Source organism: Triturus cristatus, chromosome 4_2 (assembly GCF_964204655.1).
Source record: "Triturus cristatus chromosome 4_2, aTriCri1.1, whole genome shotgun sequence".
Lineage (NCBI taxonomy): Eukaryota > Metazoa > Chordata > Amphibia > Caudata > Salamandridae > Triturus > Triturus cristatus.
In genome coordinates this window covers 880,865,957-880,882,385 of record NC_140586.1, presented here as the reverse complement: position 1 = coordinate 880,882,385, position 16,429 = coordinate 880,865,957, and positions in this window count along the sequence as shown.

Genomic DNA, 16,429 nt, shown 5'->3' with positions numbered 1-16,429 from the left:
AAGAGTATATTCTAAAAACAAATGATTGAGAAGATCCTCCTAAATCCAATTCATCATCTAATTGAGAACTCCTCACAAATCAGTTTTTCTCCAAGTTTGGCTCGCTTGGTTAAAATAATCATGAATTTAGCGGGCATTGACTCATCTGCTTTCGAGGCTCACTCCACAAGGGAAACTACGGCCTCACAAGCCCTTTGGGATACAGCTGTATTGATGGACATTCACAGACCAGCTGATTAGTCTGTTTCCACTTTTAGGACCTTTTATCACGAACCCATTCTTCACGTTGCTAATTTTATTATATCTATCCTTTAAACAAGCATTATGTGATCCTCTGGCTTTGTAATGAAATGGATATTTTCTGAACTTTAGTGAAAGAAGGTCTTGATTTGATTAAAGACACTGAGGCTAAGTTTCCCCTCATTTCTCTTTTCTAGCACCTATCAGAGCCACAAATCAATATACTTAGGAGTATATTTACAAGAATTGCCGGTAACTAACGCTAGCGTTAGTTAGCAGCAATTTTCCTACCGCTGTGTACCGCCGAAAACTATCGCCATGGTACTGACGTATTTACAATACATCACTACATGTCGGTAGGATCTTCTTGCGGTGGCAAATGTTGTCGTTAACACCGACACGGCGATAAAAAGGTTGCAGGTAGTGAGTGAAACATGACGAAAGGCAAATTAGAGGCAAAAAATCTCATGTTAGTCAGCCCAATGTTACTTTTCTGCCTCCAGAGGCAAAAATAGACTACAAGTCCACCACCAATGATAAAAATAAAATAAAAACAATGTGATGCAGAATGGAGCAGTCAGGTGCCAAGTTCAGTACAGGTAAACAAATCCTCCAAACCCTCCAACAGCCAAGATGAGAGGAAATGCAGATTCAGTGCTCCACATATGTAAAGAAAAAGACACACAATTGATGGACGAAATGCAGAATAAATCAAAACATTTACCCCCAGTTAAGAGATCTGGGTTAAATCCATCATTCATTTGCTCACCATGCCACCCCAGTTTAGACATGTCACCCTGAGTGGGACGGGTATGCTCAGACGTGAGTCCCGTGCTCTCCATGCCATTGGAATCAAGCTATTCTGGCTGAAGAGGGGTGAATCCCCAAAACCGGTCCTAGGATGTTTGTTTCTGGTCCAGGGAGGACCTGACTTGGCAATTCGGGCTGGATTGTTCCCATGAGGCACAGGGTCAAGACTGATTCGCATATGGCCAGGTCTAAACTGGGGTGGCATGGTGAGTAAAAATCAATGGATTTAGGCCCAGATCTCTGTACTGGGGTGAAGGTATGAAATTGTTCTGCATTCTGTCCATCAATTGTTGTTTTTGCATTTGCCACATATGTAAAGAGGCACATCGCTGGGGAACACCAGTGATGCATCACTTTACATAGCGCTTCCCTTGCGACACCATGGCAGCCATGGAAGCCTAGAAGTGTGGACAGCCCCCGGGGCCTGTAGGCCTAGCTGTGTCTGAGACCCAGAGGGGCATGCAAAGGTGTTGTGGAGGCGGGCCACGTCAGGACCAAGCCTGGTGGTGAAGTCTGGCAGGTTGCATGGAGACATGTTTTTGACCTGTATGAGAAGACCGCCTGACGCCCCTTGGAGCTGTGATCGGTAGAGGCACTCCTGTGCACCAAGGAAGGGAGCTCTGCAGTGCATAACACATGCCAACACAACACCGTGGTGCACATAGGAGATTGCCAATGGTGGCTGCTGCCTCTCTGCACCACCACCATGATGCACCTCCACTTCCAGATCCGGACCAAATTCAACACCACCCTCAGCAGGCACCCTCCTTTACCAGCCCCCGGCCCTTGACCCCCCATTCACCAATACCATTGTAGACCTCATCGCACCCCAGGCTCTCCCATCAACCGACTGCATCGTACTTGGAGACCTCAACTTCCACCTGGAGAACCCTAGTGACCAGAACACCACCACCCTCCTGGAGAACCTTGCCAACATCAGACTCAAGCAGCTAGTCACCACACCAACCCATATAGCCAGACACACACTCGACCTCGTCTTCTCCACCAGCTGGAATATTCAACTACACAGCCAGACCACAAACCTCAGCTGGACCAACCATCATTGTATACATCACGGCTTCACCACACCTTCTGTAAACCACCACTATCATTGCCCCCTCCCAATCGCAGCTGGATCAAGGCCACAGAAGAACTTCTCATCAAGTTCCTCAGCACAACCACTCCACCAATGCTTACAGACACCAACACAGCAGCGCACAACCTCCACCGTGGATCTCTAAGTGCCCAGACACCCTGGCACCCTTAAAGGAGAAACCGGGCAAAAAACACTCAAAGAAAGTCAACTGGTTCACTACCCCCTCCACTAGTCCAGACACACGTGCAGATGGCTCGAGAAGAGATGGAGCCACAACAGGATCAACTCCGCTACACAGTCACCCTTGCACCATGGCGCAAAGGTGCCTGCGTTGGCACGTGGCAGCCATTGTGTGCCATCGTAGAAGGAAAAGACAGGGGGCTTATTCCTGAGTCCCTTCCGACAGTTTAACGCCGCTGGTGTGTCATTTTCTTGACGTACTTGCAGCATGAATCTTGCAGCACATTGTGTCATTTTTACAAAGTGAACAATCTAGGCATATGCATGACCTTGTGAAGCACTGTGCCACATTATACCTGCATCAGGTATGATGTATGCAGGGTGGGCGTTCCCACGTAGCAAAGCCTCATAGGTGTGTCGCAGAAAAGTATCTCAGATTTCACTGCGACAATTCTAGGACACTGCGTCAAAACCTTAAGCCTGCCTCATGGCAGTCATAAGGGTGATGCAGTGCCATAGGGATAGGCTGGCCCTATGCATTGCTGGAGTTGAGTCATGCTTGCAACACTACTGCAGCAATGCGTGACTTTAGCACTGACAGTTATGTCAGAATTCTAGACGTATCTGTCATTGATTGCAACATTGAGCACAGTACATTGTCCCCAAGTGTTTTATTAGAAGGGATGCGCCTAGAATCCTCGCTTGTGTCTAGCGAGCTATCTATTTTACTATTGTTGCGAATAAAAGCAAAGCAAAATAAAAAAGGCTAAAATTGTGTATGAAAAATGCTGACATGTGGTGACTTCGTAGTGTGGTTATCCAGGTACATGCCATTTTTACTTCTTTATATGCAATCTTTATTTATATTCACGTTGTGTGTGCGTGGAAGCATGTTTAAATTACTGATAAGCGAGAACGTCAGGGTGCATGTTAAAGTCACGCTTGTAAACGTCATCTGAAGGGGAGTGCAGAAGACAGCCGAAGCCTGGCCGCGAAGCTGTAGGGGTCATGCGGTTGCATGGGCAGGATCAAGGATGACAACTTTCTTAGTACAGCACCTGTCTAGGATCACACAGCGTACACCGAGTGGCGCCTTCATTTGCGTGTTTCCACAGCAAATGGAGGTCTTGCGCCGTTAATTATTCCAAAGGAACTGCTCACAAGATTGCAAAGTTCTGTTGGTACAGCAGTCTGAGGATTTCCAGTGTGCTTTTGATATTTTCTTTTATGTTTCACTTTAAATGATTTTAAGTTAAGGCAACGGAAAATTATTTTAAATTAAGGCCACTTTTGCGTTGAGTTTAAGCTATTGGCATTGTAAATGACAATGCCTTTTATTTATGTTTGCAAAACCAAAACCTAAATAAAAGGCCCTGTCATTTACAATGCCAATAGCTCAAACACGCGTAAATGCGAGACCTAGTGCATTGCAAATGCTTCTTTGTATTGGCCTGACCAGTATATTAATGTCCCAGCATAAAAAAGCCTTCATTTTATCCTCATGTCAGTGCACATTTAAAACCACAAACATAAGGTTAAAGCACTTTAAAATGTGTCCCAGGGCTGCTTTAATGGTCCGCAGCTATAAATAAATAGAGAAAGTAACTAAAGAAAGAAAAGCAGTGTTAAAAATGAATACTGACTATTAAGTATAAAGTCCATTTTATCATGTGTGGGCCTTCGCAGAATTTTAAAACAGTTCAGTGGGAAAGGAGGTGATGCGACTGGCCTATCTCACTCCACCTTGACCCATTCACAGCACAACTCACCAGTGACAAGTGCTGCCCAGTAACTTACAGCCAAATCGGCCAGGCACCACACTGTATATACCACAGGGGTGCAGTGCCGCAGTCGTCACTAGGAGTCCCTAATTATGTCTGCGAGGCACTGCACTGAATATAACCCCGAGGGTGCAGCGCCAGAGGCTTTCACTAGGAGCCAGTGGAGTCCTGTACGGCAGAGGTCTACAAACGTTTTTGATCTGAGCCCCCCTAATCAAAATGTTTGAAAGTTGGACCCCCTCCAAAACTATATGGTAAGGATTCAGGGAGTGGAAGGTGGAGGGATGATCACAAGGGGTGGGGATCATGAAATCATTTTATGGGTGCTTTTCTGTAGCTAGTGATCCACACTAAATGTGGGACTTATAAAAAAGCAACAGCATTGAACAAGAACAGAACTGACCAAAAACACTACTGCCCATAATTGGGGTGCTGTGGGCGACCATATACTCCACCAGCTCCACTAATGATAGCTGAAGCCCTGAGAAGCAGGCTGTCTCCTCTTCTTTCACTCCTTGCCCACCATGTCTGACCATCGCATCAATCTCGAAACAAGTCTCCTTCAGAAAGAAAATGAGCTACAGCATGCTACCCCCTTTTCTGCACCAGGAGCGCCATCTGCCCTGATACTAGCACGGAAACTGAGTCCCCATGTTTATTGTAAAACATTCCTAATTGCGCTGCAGTGGGCACCTGGGCAAAAGTGTCACTGCACCTGTTTCACTAATGATAGCTTCTGCCTTCCTGTCGCCTAACAACACGGGCTTCCTTCTCTCAGCATCCCTCTCCCTCACATCCTCTCATCGTCCCTCTCCCTCCCTTCTCTCAGCATCCCTCTCCTTCCCATCTTTCCACATCTCTCTCCTTCCCATCTCTTCACATACCTCTCCTTCCGATTTCTCCACATCCCTCTCTCCCATCTCTCATCATCCCTTTCCCTCCCTTCTCTCCACATCCACATCCTCTCCCTCCCTTCTTTCATCGTCAATCTCCCTCCCATCTTCGTGATGCCCAATTCAAGGTGTCGTCTCAGCTTCATTTTTTCCCCGCCCTTGGGCCATTGCTGCAAGGCTCAAAGAAACCATGGCACAGGAGGCATGCCCTGGGCCTCTAATGCAACAACAGCACCAATGATACCGGCAGCTCTGCGAAGCAGGCCGTCCACTCTATCCGCTCCACAGGTCGTTGCTTCGAGGCAGCACCAATGATACCGACAGCTCGACGAAGCAGACCGTCTGCTCTGTCCACTCAACAGGGCTGTTACTTCGAGGCCAGATGCCCGAAGCAGGTTTTATGCCACTTTGTGTAAAAAACTAAAATAACTGGGGTCCAGTGCGCACTCACAGAGGGTGGGGAGGCGGGATCCTGTGCTGTGGAACAGATATTAGACAACCAAAGAAGAAACTGTCTTCTCACCTAGGTGCCCGCTACCTGAAAGAAATGTAAATGTGTGCAATGGTTATTCAACAAATATAAAGACTGCTTTCGAGACAGTATAGCTTTAAATTAATAGAGTCACTCAAGTTAAGGGTGACAGATATTATGGGGCTTATTTACAAGCCCCTTCTGCCGCCGGTGCGTCAGCTTTTGTTACGCACTGGCAGCACATTTTCCTGCCCCATATTTACAAGGACAGGAAAAGCCATCCTGCGTGGCTTTTCCTGTCCTTATAAATACAGCCCCTTTACATGCGACACTTTGCGTGAAAGGGGCGTTCCATGAGTGTTGCTATTTGTTCACACACAACACCCATGGAACCTGACACATTTCCATATTTACGAGCAGTCATAAACCTGGAAATGCGTCTGAACGCTACGCCTCCCCAGGGGAGGCGTAGGGAGGCACAACAAGGAGAAATGTATTCATTTCTCTTTGTGTCCTCTTTCTATGCATGCCGCATTCTGCAGCACACATAGAACAAGGACATCACTTCTGGTGATTGTTTATGTGCAGGAAGGTGTCCTTTCCTTCACATAAACAATCATTTAAAAACATGGGGGCAGATTTATGTTTCCTGACGCATCCCTGCAAATCAGCAGGGATGCGCCAGGAAAGATGCGTCACGAAAGTTTACCCTTGCGCCACAATAGATGCGCCGCATTTACAATGCAGCGCATTGTGGCGCAAGGATAAACAGATGCGTGACGCATCTGATGGCGGAAGGTTGGCGCATTGCTGGAGATGCGTCGCAAGCGCGACGCAGCTCCAGCAAGGCTCGGGGTGCCCTATCGTCACAATGCTGCATCAATCCTTATGCCTGCTTCAAGCAGGCGCAGGGTTTTGACGCAGCATGGCCGGAAAAGTGACTGAGTGAAATCTTGTAGATTTCACTCAGCCACTTTTCGGAGGAGTTCCTGCGCCGGAACGCCCCCCCCCCCGTGCAGGTACGCCCCCATGTGGTGCAAGCTTTACAACGTGACGCATCTCCCTAGATGCGTCACGTTGTAAATGGGGCGCAACGGGGGCGTGGCTTGGGAGCCAAAGAAGATGGCCGCCGGATCACGGAGCTCCGTGATAACGTGAAGACCGGAGTTTCCACCGGGCACCTTTCTTCGCTTCTGAGACGATGCGGACGCTGGCAAGACAACATGAAGCATAGCGCTTCCATTTGACCTCATTTTCGGCTTCCAGGGTGAGCTGCTTCATACTTTTTTAGCGCATTTTCGTTCGCGCTCGTTTTTGCGGCCGCCATTTTGTTTTTTACCGCAACGCAGCAAAGAGAATGTTATCTCCTCAGTTTTGGCTCGTGAATATGGCATCTTCGCTTTCCACTTGTTCATTGTCGCCCTTTTTGTCTTTTTGAAGACTCCTTTCTTCGTTTTCTACAAACAACCTGTGCATCATACTTTTTTGAGTGACTTTTACCTCATCTCTTCTCTTTTTCATTGACTTTCGTTGTTCCTCACTGGATTTTTGTCCTTGCTTCATAGATTTGCCTGTCCTCATTTTCTCCACACGTTCTACATTTTACTGTGTGTGGTTTACCATGGCAAAAGCTCGTGCACTTCGTACTGGTGCTACTCTGGGTGACAGTGTTACGATGAATGATCCTAATCCTTTCAGTGTATTACAGGACAATACGGAAGACTCTGAAACTACGCAGGTCAATACTACTACTATACAGGCCACCTTACCTCGTGGTAACTCTAAGCAAATACCTAAAAATTCATCCACTACCTCTACCAAACGCGTAAAAAAAGACCCACCGTCTCCAACAGGGTCTACAGCGACTTTATCCATGGAGCTTCTTCTTCAAGACATCTGCGCGCTTAAACCTCATATGGAGGAGACCAACATTCGTCTCCAGCATCTTGAAGATAAATGGTTTCAAATGGAGCAACAGTCCTCACTGCTTTCTCCACGCGTTGATTCCATTCAAACTGTCACTTCTCAAATCCCTCCTTTGCAGTTAGAGGTCGCCCATCTCAAGACTCAGATTGAAAGTTTGGAAAACCGCAATAGGCGCAATAATCTACGCATTTACGGCCTTGCGGAAGGAATTGAAGGCTCGGATGCGCTTTCTTTCTTTCAATCATTTCTACCAACTCTATTGGATCTTCCTGCATCCCCAAAATTGAACATTCAGAGAGCTCACCGACTAGGCCAAAATCCTAAATTTGCCTCTTCTACTTCCAAACCACGTGGTGTTATTCTATATTTTTTAGAATATACAGACTTACTTAAAGTTCTTCATGCAGCCAAACGTAAAGGGAGAGTGTCTTGGCAAGGTAATAATTTATTTTTTGCTCAAGACTATGCGAAAGCAACTGCAGATCGGCGGAAAAAATTTCTGGACATGAGACCCGCGCTACGGAATCTCAAAGCTCGTTATGGCCTGTTTCACCCATGTTTTATGAAAGTAACTTTTAACAACAAAACTACTTCCTACGAAGACCCAGCACGTCTACAAGTCTTTCTTGACTCTTGCACTGAGGACAACATGGAAATTCCTCGTACTTCAAAGACCTGAGGCTATCTACAACTTATAACCTATAACTTATAGCTAAGCAAATGCTTTCTTTATTTTAAGAATTGTTGTTGCTCTATTCTAAATTTGTTCTTCTGCTTTCTTCCATTGTATGTGATTATACGTTTCATGTATCCTTTGTAATTGGTCTTCCTTTCCCCTTTCTATTTAGAAGCAGCATTATATCGTCCATCACTTCGTGATCCTGTCTCCATTGCCTGGATGATGATGTCTCCGTTTTCCGTTCTGTATCGGAGTTTCCCGCCTTTGGTGTGCTGTTTTCCTCATGTGCTTCCACCATCCCCATCTGTCTATGTCTTTTCGTGGTATGTGCTTTAATTAGTTTTTCATCTTGTTTTTCTCTCTCTCCATCTCTTTTGTCTTCTCTCCTTTCTCTTTTGTTTTTGCTTTCGTTTTCTTACCCTATTTCCTATACTGGATTCTCTGTTATTTTTCTCATACTTTGTATTTTTTACCTCAGTCTTGCTTCTTTTTCTACTTCTTATATTTTTCCCTTTACTTTTCCTGCATCTCTGTAATAACCTATAACTTTTTCTATCATTTCTCCTTTTCGCATTATATTCTAGTTCCTGGTTTTTCAGTTACTACTTTCTATCTTTACTTCTCTCTTTCTTGTTACATTTTCTTTTTTACCTGCTTAATTCTGTTTATCCTTTCTCAACAATTTTCCACGATAATTCCTTCTTTTATTCGCTTAACGTGCATTGTACAGTTTTTACTTAATACATGTGAATGTTTTTACGGTAATTTTGGAGTTAGTATTTATATTTAAATTACGCTAAATATTGTATCGTGGAACGTTAAAGGCTTGGGTTCCCCCATTAAACGCCAAAGGGTTCTATCTCATATTGCTAACTTAAAAGGAGATATTGCGTTATTACAAGAAACTCATGTAGCTGACGGTGAATTAACTAAATTACGTCGTCAGTGGGTAGGTCATGTTTATGCTTCACCTGGTTCAGGGAAACGTAATGGTGTAACTATACTATGTCATAAACGTTTAGATATTCAACTTGTGAAGCAGGAGAATGATTCTGATAGTAGGTGGGTGGTTGTATCATTACTGATTAACAAAATTCCTTTAACCATATTTAATATCTATGCTCCCACCACCCTAGACAGGTCGTTTTGGCCCCATCTTCTTTCTTCTTTAATGCAATATACTGACGACTACTTGATTTTAGGTGGCGACTGTAATATGATTTTAGACCCCTTTTTAGACAGACGATCCAAATCTCGATTTTCTCATTCTTCCATGCACAACCAATTCACTTCTACTATTCAACAAAGATCTCTGGTAGACTCCTGGAGACTCTGTCACCCTACAATTCAAGAATACACGTATTTTTCCCCAGCGCACTCTTCCCAATCCCGTATTGATTACATTTTTATTTCCAAACCTCTCACACAGCATATTTCCCATTCTGAAATAGGATCCATTCTAATTTCGGATCATGCTCCAGTCTCCTTAAGTTTAGATTTACTCCCTCCCAACAAAGGCACTAAGCGTTGGAGATTTAATAACTCTCTACTATTAGATCCCACATTTTCATCATCATTTCTTGAATTTGCAACCTTAATTTTTGCTGAAAATGACATCCCCCCAACTTATTTGGGATACTTTTAAAGCTGCCTCAAGAGACTTCATTATTTTATTCGTGGCCCGTAAACGACGAACATCTATGAAATCTATCCAAATGCTTAATTCACAAATCAAGAAATTAGAACATTCTTATTATCTAACAGAGAATCAATCTACGCTTACTGATCTTATTAAAGCCAAACTCTCCTTTAACAAACCCTCTACTGAATTTGCAAACTTAATCCTTTTAAAGTCCAGTGCTAAATATTATAGCGCTCAGAATAAATCTGGCAATCTCCTTGCCAATTATCTTAAGGTTAAAAAGGAACGCACAAAGATTGAATCTATTGTCACTTCTAATAACACTACTGTTCATATAGATAAAGACATTCTCTCAGAATTCGTCAATTTCTATCAAACACTCTATACCCCTGAGTTTTCGCCTTCTCTGTCTGACATTTCTCATTATTTATCTACTATTTCCTCCCCGTCTCCCCCGGATGTTGATTTTTCTTCTTTAGATTCAGATATACTCCCCAATGACATTCTTAAAGCTATTCACTCGCTCAAAAAGGGCAAAGCTCCTGGGCCAGATGGCTTTACCATGGAATTCTACGCGCACTTTGCTACCTTCCTCGTCCCTAAATTACACCAATTGTTTTTATTTTTCATCTCTTCTAAAAAATCTGAAGGCTCTTTTCAAGAGGCTCTAATATGTCTTCTTCCTAAGGAGAACAAAGATCGTACTCTTTGTAAAAATTATAGACCCATTTCTTTGATTAATTTGGACTATAAAATTTTTGCAAAAATTCTAGCTCTTCGCCTAGATAATATCTTGCCACGGTTAATTGGAAGGGAACAATCTGGTTTTATTAAAGGTCGTTATTTATCAGACAATACCCGTCTCTTTTTCAATGTCCTTAGTAAGTCCCATTCTCATCCACATTCCTTAGCAGCTATTGCATTAGATGCTGAAAAAGCCTTTGACAGAGTCAACTGGCTTTTTATTTTTTCCACACTCCGTTGGTTTGGTTTTGGTCCTAAATTTATTTCATATATCTCATTACTATATTCTTTTCCTAGATCGTTTATTTTAGCTAATGGCCGTATATCTTCTTCCTTCCCTCTTCATAGAGGAGTTCGACAGGGTTGTCCCCTTTCTCCACTTCTATTTATTTTAGCGCTAGAACCCTTTTTAACGAAAATCCGTTTGAACTCTAACATTACAGGCTTCCCTTATGGAGACAACAATTTAAAACTCTCAGCGTATGCTGATGACATTCTTTTATTCATTTCGAATCCTCAATCATCCATTCCAACTTTTCTATCAGAGGTCTCTGCTTTTGCTCTAGTTTCGGGATACAAACTCAACACTGACAAGTGTGAAATTCTCCCTTTAAACAAATATTGTTTTCATGCTGATTTTCTAGACTCTTCTTTTCATTGGAACCCTTCTAAAATTAAATATTTGGGTCTATGGTTCACTCCTTCTCTTAAAGATACTGTGGCATTAAACTTAAAAAATGTACAGCTCACTTTAAGTAACTCTACGTCAAGATGGCATCCTTTATTTTTATCTTGGTGGGGCAGACTTGATTCAATTAAAATGATGCTAGTTCCGATAATCCTATTTTTCTTATCTAACATTCCTATTAATATTCCTAAATCTTGTTTCAAAAACATTTATGGCATCTTATCAAAATTTTTATGGCAGAATAAACACCCTCGGATGTCTCTCTCCAAACTCAAGCAACCTAAACATATGGGTGGGGTCAACTTCCCTGACTTTTCTTCTTATCACACATCCTTTTTTCTCAAACACTCTTCGTTCCTGCTCTCTACAGATCTGAACACTTTTGATTCTCGTCCCTTGTGGGTAGAGTTGGAGTCTTCTTTTTTCCATCCATTCTCCTTTGAAGAATTTTTATCCTTAACTCACATCCCAGTGAGGATGTCCCTTCCCATTCTTAAGAATACTCGCAAAACTTTTCAACCCCTTTTGTTTGAAGGTCTTGATGATCGTACCCGCTTTCTAAACTCCCCAATTTGGTATAATAAGCATATCACAATTAAGAATAGGACTCTTTTTTGGAAGGACTGGCTAGCACTTGACCTTAAATGGACTCATCAACTGTTTCAAGAAGATGCTTGTGTTCCCTTCTCCATCCTTCGCACTCGTTTTTCTCTTCCCCCTTCCTATTTGTCGAAATATCGATTACTGACTTCTACCGCTCTACAGTCTTTCAATAATTTATCCTCAGCTCCTATTCATACAACAGCTTCTCCTCTTACACTTTCTTCTCTACGCACCCCCTCCTCGGCATCCACTATATATAAAAAATTAAGATCTACATCTCTCTCCGTACTAAATCTAACACGGAATGTAGCTGGGAAGTAGATTTGGGTTTAACTTTTTCCATTTTAACATGGGAAAAGATTTGGAATAAAATAAGGAAGTCATCAAGAGCAGCTAATATCACACAAACGTTATTTTTTATTTACAATAGACTCCTAATCACCCCGGCCAAATTACATCACATAGACCCTACTGTTTCCTCTACTTGCTGGTCATGTCCTGCCCCTAATGCAGATCTTCACCACATGCTCTTCACTTGTCCATCTGTTCACACTTTTTGGATCAAAGTCTGGCACCAAATTAACAAAATTTTCCACACACATACTCCTTTCTCTTATGTTCATATTTTTCTAGGTAGTATCTCAGAGGTATGGTCTTCTTTCTGCTCTTCCATTTCTATTGTTGACCTACTCTTGGCCGTTGCATTTCAACAAATTACAAAATCTTGGAAAAATACCTCTAACATTTCTTTCCAAGCCTGGTGGTATGGCGTTTGTTACAACCATAGATTAGATCAAGCTTATGTTTACCCCATTACTTTGGCTATTAAACGAGATTTGTTGTGGTTACCAGTCACTAATTTCCTAAATATTTCTGCTTGTACTATACCTTTACATACCCCTTGTACTAAAGAAGTATCCAAGCCTCCGTGAAAGTAATAGAAAAGTTTTAGTCTTTTTCATATTAATTCTTTATTATACAATGTACGTTTTTTATTTATGCTCTTTCCACCGTTCACCGAAATGTTTACCTGCTGTAATTTAGTTAAGTTACCAGTGTTTATCATATGATCTCCCCCTCTTTCATGCCTCTCCCTTCCTTTCTTTCTTTCCCTTCCTTTCTTTCACCTTCTTGTTTTATACTCAATTTTAGATTTGTATCACATTATATGATGTATTTCAAATTGTTACATTTCCCTTTTATATCTAATAAACTTCTCTTTAAACTTTAAAAAAAAAGTAAATGGGGCGCAACATGGCGCAGGGTTTACGCCGCCGCTGCGTCACAGAAGTGACGCAACGGCGGCGTAAAAGTGGCGCAAGTCCGATATAAATCTGCCCCATGATGTTTTGCAACTTCTATGTGTGCTAATGGAACACACATAGTGGTTTCAAAACACCATTTTTGATTCTTTATGTGCAGGAAGGACCACCTTCCTGCACATAAACAATCATTCCCATAACGCAGGCATCCTTGCACCATGGTGAAAGGGTGCCTGCATAGTCGCATGGCAGCTAAGTGTGCGCCAGCGCTGGGGAGAGCGAAGGGATCCGTCATATTGTAGTAGATATGACGCATCCCTCTGCTTCGGGATTAACGCAGCGTGGCACAGCCAAATGGCTAGCAGCACCGCGCTGCGTTCATTTTTTGTAAATAAGGCCCTTATTCTTTTAGGGAGGTAATATATGTGCCATCAAGAGGAGTGCAAGCTTTCAATGGATACATTTAAAAATATTTACACTAGGAATAGTCTGAATGCTCATTACTAATATTAAACTTTATTTTACAAATGTAATGAATGCACTGTAAATAAGAGGCTGCTGCACAATATTAACTTTCACAGTGCTTTCTGTCACAGGCTGGGACCTCGTAGCGCTATAAACAAGTCACTGTTCCTCACTGCACCAATCAGGATGTAATTCTGTGACTCTGGTGACACACAGACATCTGCAGTCATCACATTAGTTAACTGAGGTTTCACAAGGTAAAAGAGTATATTTCCCTTTAGTTTAACTTGCATTTATTTTCCATTTGAGGTGTGTGCACGTTTTTATATGCAGTTACCGTAAGGTGAAGAAATAACAATGAAACACCGAATTTGCACTTCTTTTTAGCCATGTCTTGAACACTGACCCTGTCCCATGGCATCAGTCACACCATTTATCTGCTGCGTGTGAATAAAGACCGCCCCGGAAGACGCCTTTCGCACTTCCGGGCATCCATGCGCCACTCAGATGTAAATGCTGGCAGCCCCTCCCCCCTGCGAACAAACCCACGGTGGGGAGGGGCCAAAGGACTCGTCAAAAAGACCCGTACGTTTCTTTTAGTAATTATTATCAATAGTGACCACTAAGTATAGTTAAAAGCCTTACACTCCCCCCCCCCGCCCATCATAACAACGAAACTCGTCTTCTTATTAACCACATGCGCCTGAATATCCACTTGATGGAACCCTTCGCATTCCTAAATAAAATTTTAAAACGTGCATCCATCTCATGTCGCACAAGTTTAATTTAAATCAAATCTTTCTTTGAATACATTTCGGATCTTAGCGATATAACTAAGATCTCCAAAAATTACGTGGTGACGGCTATCATTGCCACACGAAGTACAATGAATAACAACCGTGCACGTCACAAACTATGTTCAGTTTTACTTGCGTCCTCTTTCTTTATATTATTAAAAACACCTATGAAAATGACGGTGACTTTCCATCATACCTAGAAGAAGGAAATGTACGGCTGTCTTACCAAAACACGTGCACACGTGAAATAATTCACCGTCTAGATGTTACAAATTACTCTTTTACACACGACAATGAAAGAAAAGTGTTTAGTGGCTTTGCAGTGGCTTCTGGGTATGCAAAATTCCGCAAAAAACCGCTGGTTGTTGTCAGGCAGACTGCCCTCTAGTAAAAGCAGATGGTACTGCACCTGCTACTTGGGAGATCGTTCAATGTATCCCTCCATCCCCTAATACAAGCACACACACACACTCTCTCTCTCTCTCTCTCTCTCTCTCTCTCTCACACACACACACACACACACACGCTCTCTCTCTCAAAAAGAAAAGACCAATGGTTTGGAATTTGAAATGAAAATTATGGGGCTTATTTACAAGCCCCTTGCGCCGCCTGTACGCTTCTTTTTCCCATATTAAAAGTGACGCAATGGCAGCGCAAGGGGTTTGTAAATAAGCCCCATAATTTATAAAGCGCTCGAGTGCCTGGGGGTGTCTACTTAAGTCAATGTGGAAAATGTGGAAAGACTGGCTCAGTGAGTGAGGGCGACTGTCAGGCAAGGCCAACTATTGGCTAAAATACCAGGGGCCTTATTTACAACAAAACGATGCAGCGCGGAGCGCAAGCCAGATTACTGCGCAGCGCTGAGTCCTTTTCAGAGCACAGGGATGCATCATACTTTCCCCTGCACAGGCGCACAATTGGCTGCCATGCACCCGCGCAGGCACCCATGCGTGATGTTGCAAGGGTGCCTGTGTTGCGGGGATGATTTCCCCTTCCTGCCCTAAAACAATCATTGATGGTGTTTTCCTCTTCCTTTGTGTGCTGCAGAATGCAACACTCATAGAAAGAAGAAAAAAATGAGGAGAAATAAATGTGGGGAATATTTACAAGCCCTTATCGCCACCACAGCATCACTTTTCTCGATGCTGTGGTGGCAAAATGGGATTTTCCTTCTTCAGAAGGCGGCGTTAAGCTACTTAAAGTGGCTTAACACCCCCTTGTGAATAAGGCACCCTTGCACGCTATACTTTGCATGGGTGTTGTGGTGGGCGTTCCAACGCAACACCCATTAATTTTGGTGCTGCCCCATATTTACAAGAGTGGCGTAAATATGGTGCAGCACCAAAATGAAGACCAGGTAAACCTTACCCTGGCGCAATGAGGAGGAATGTTTAATTTCTCCTTGTTTTTGCTGTTTCCATGTGCGCTGCATTGTGCAGCGCACATAGAAACACCAAAACGCCATTGACTTTTTATGTGCAGGAGGAACATGTCCCGTCCTGCACATAAACAATTTTTTTTTTTTAAAAAGACGTTTTGCACCTTCTGTGTGTGCTGCATTAAGAAGCACACATTAACATTTTAAAACGCATTTCAGATTGTGTATGTGGATAAAGGGACACCTTCCTGCACATAAGCAATCATTCCCCTAAATGCAAGCACCCATGCACTAAGATGCTATATTAGCGCCAACGCTGGGGGAAACGCAAGGCTGCACCGTTTTCTTGTAAATACGGTGCAGCCCTGCGTTTCAGAAGTGGCAGAGCACGGCATTAAGCCAAGAAGGCTAACTCCGCACTCCACCACATCCTTGTAAACATGCCCCAAACGTATTTCTTCTTGCTGTGCCTCCTTACGCTTCCCCAAGGGAGAAGTAGGAATCGGATGTATTCCCAGGTTTACAAAACGTTGTAAATCTGGGAATGCGTCAGGTTCCACAGCAAAACCCATGGCACGCACTTTTCATGCAAAGTGGGATGTAAATCCACGGGCATGAAAAGCCACGCAGGGTGGATTAGCGTGGCCTTGTAAATATGGGCCAGCACACTGTGCTGCGTCAAAAAAAGTGATGCACCAGCGGCGCAAGGGGCTTGTAAGAAAGCCCCCCGGCTTTTTAGGCTTTCCTGAATTGAAGAAGATTTCTCATTTCCT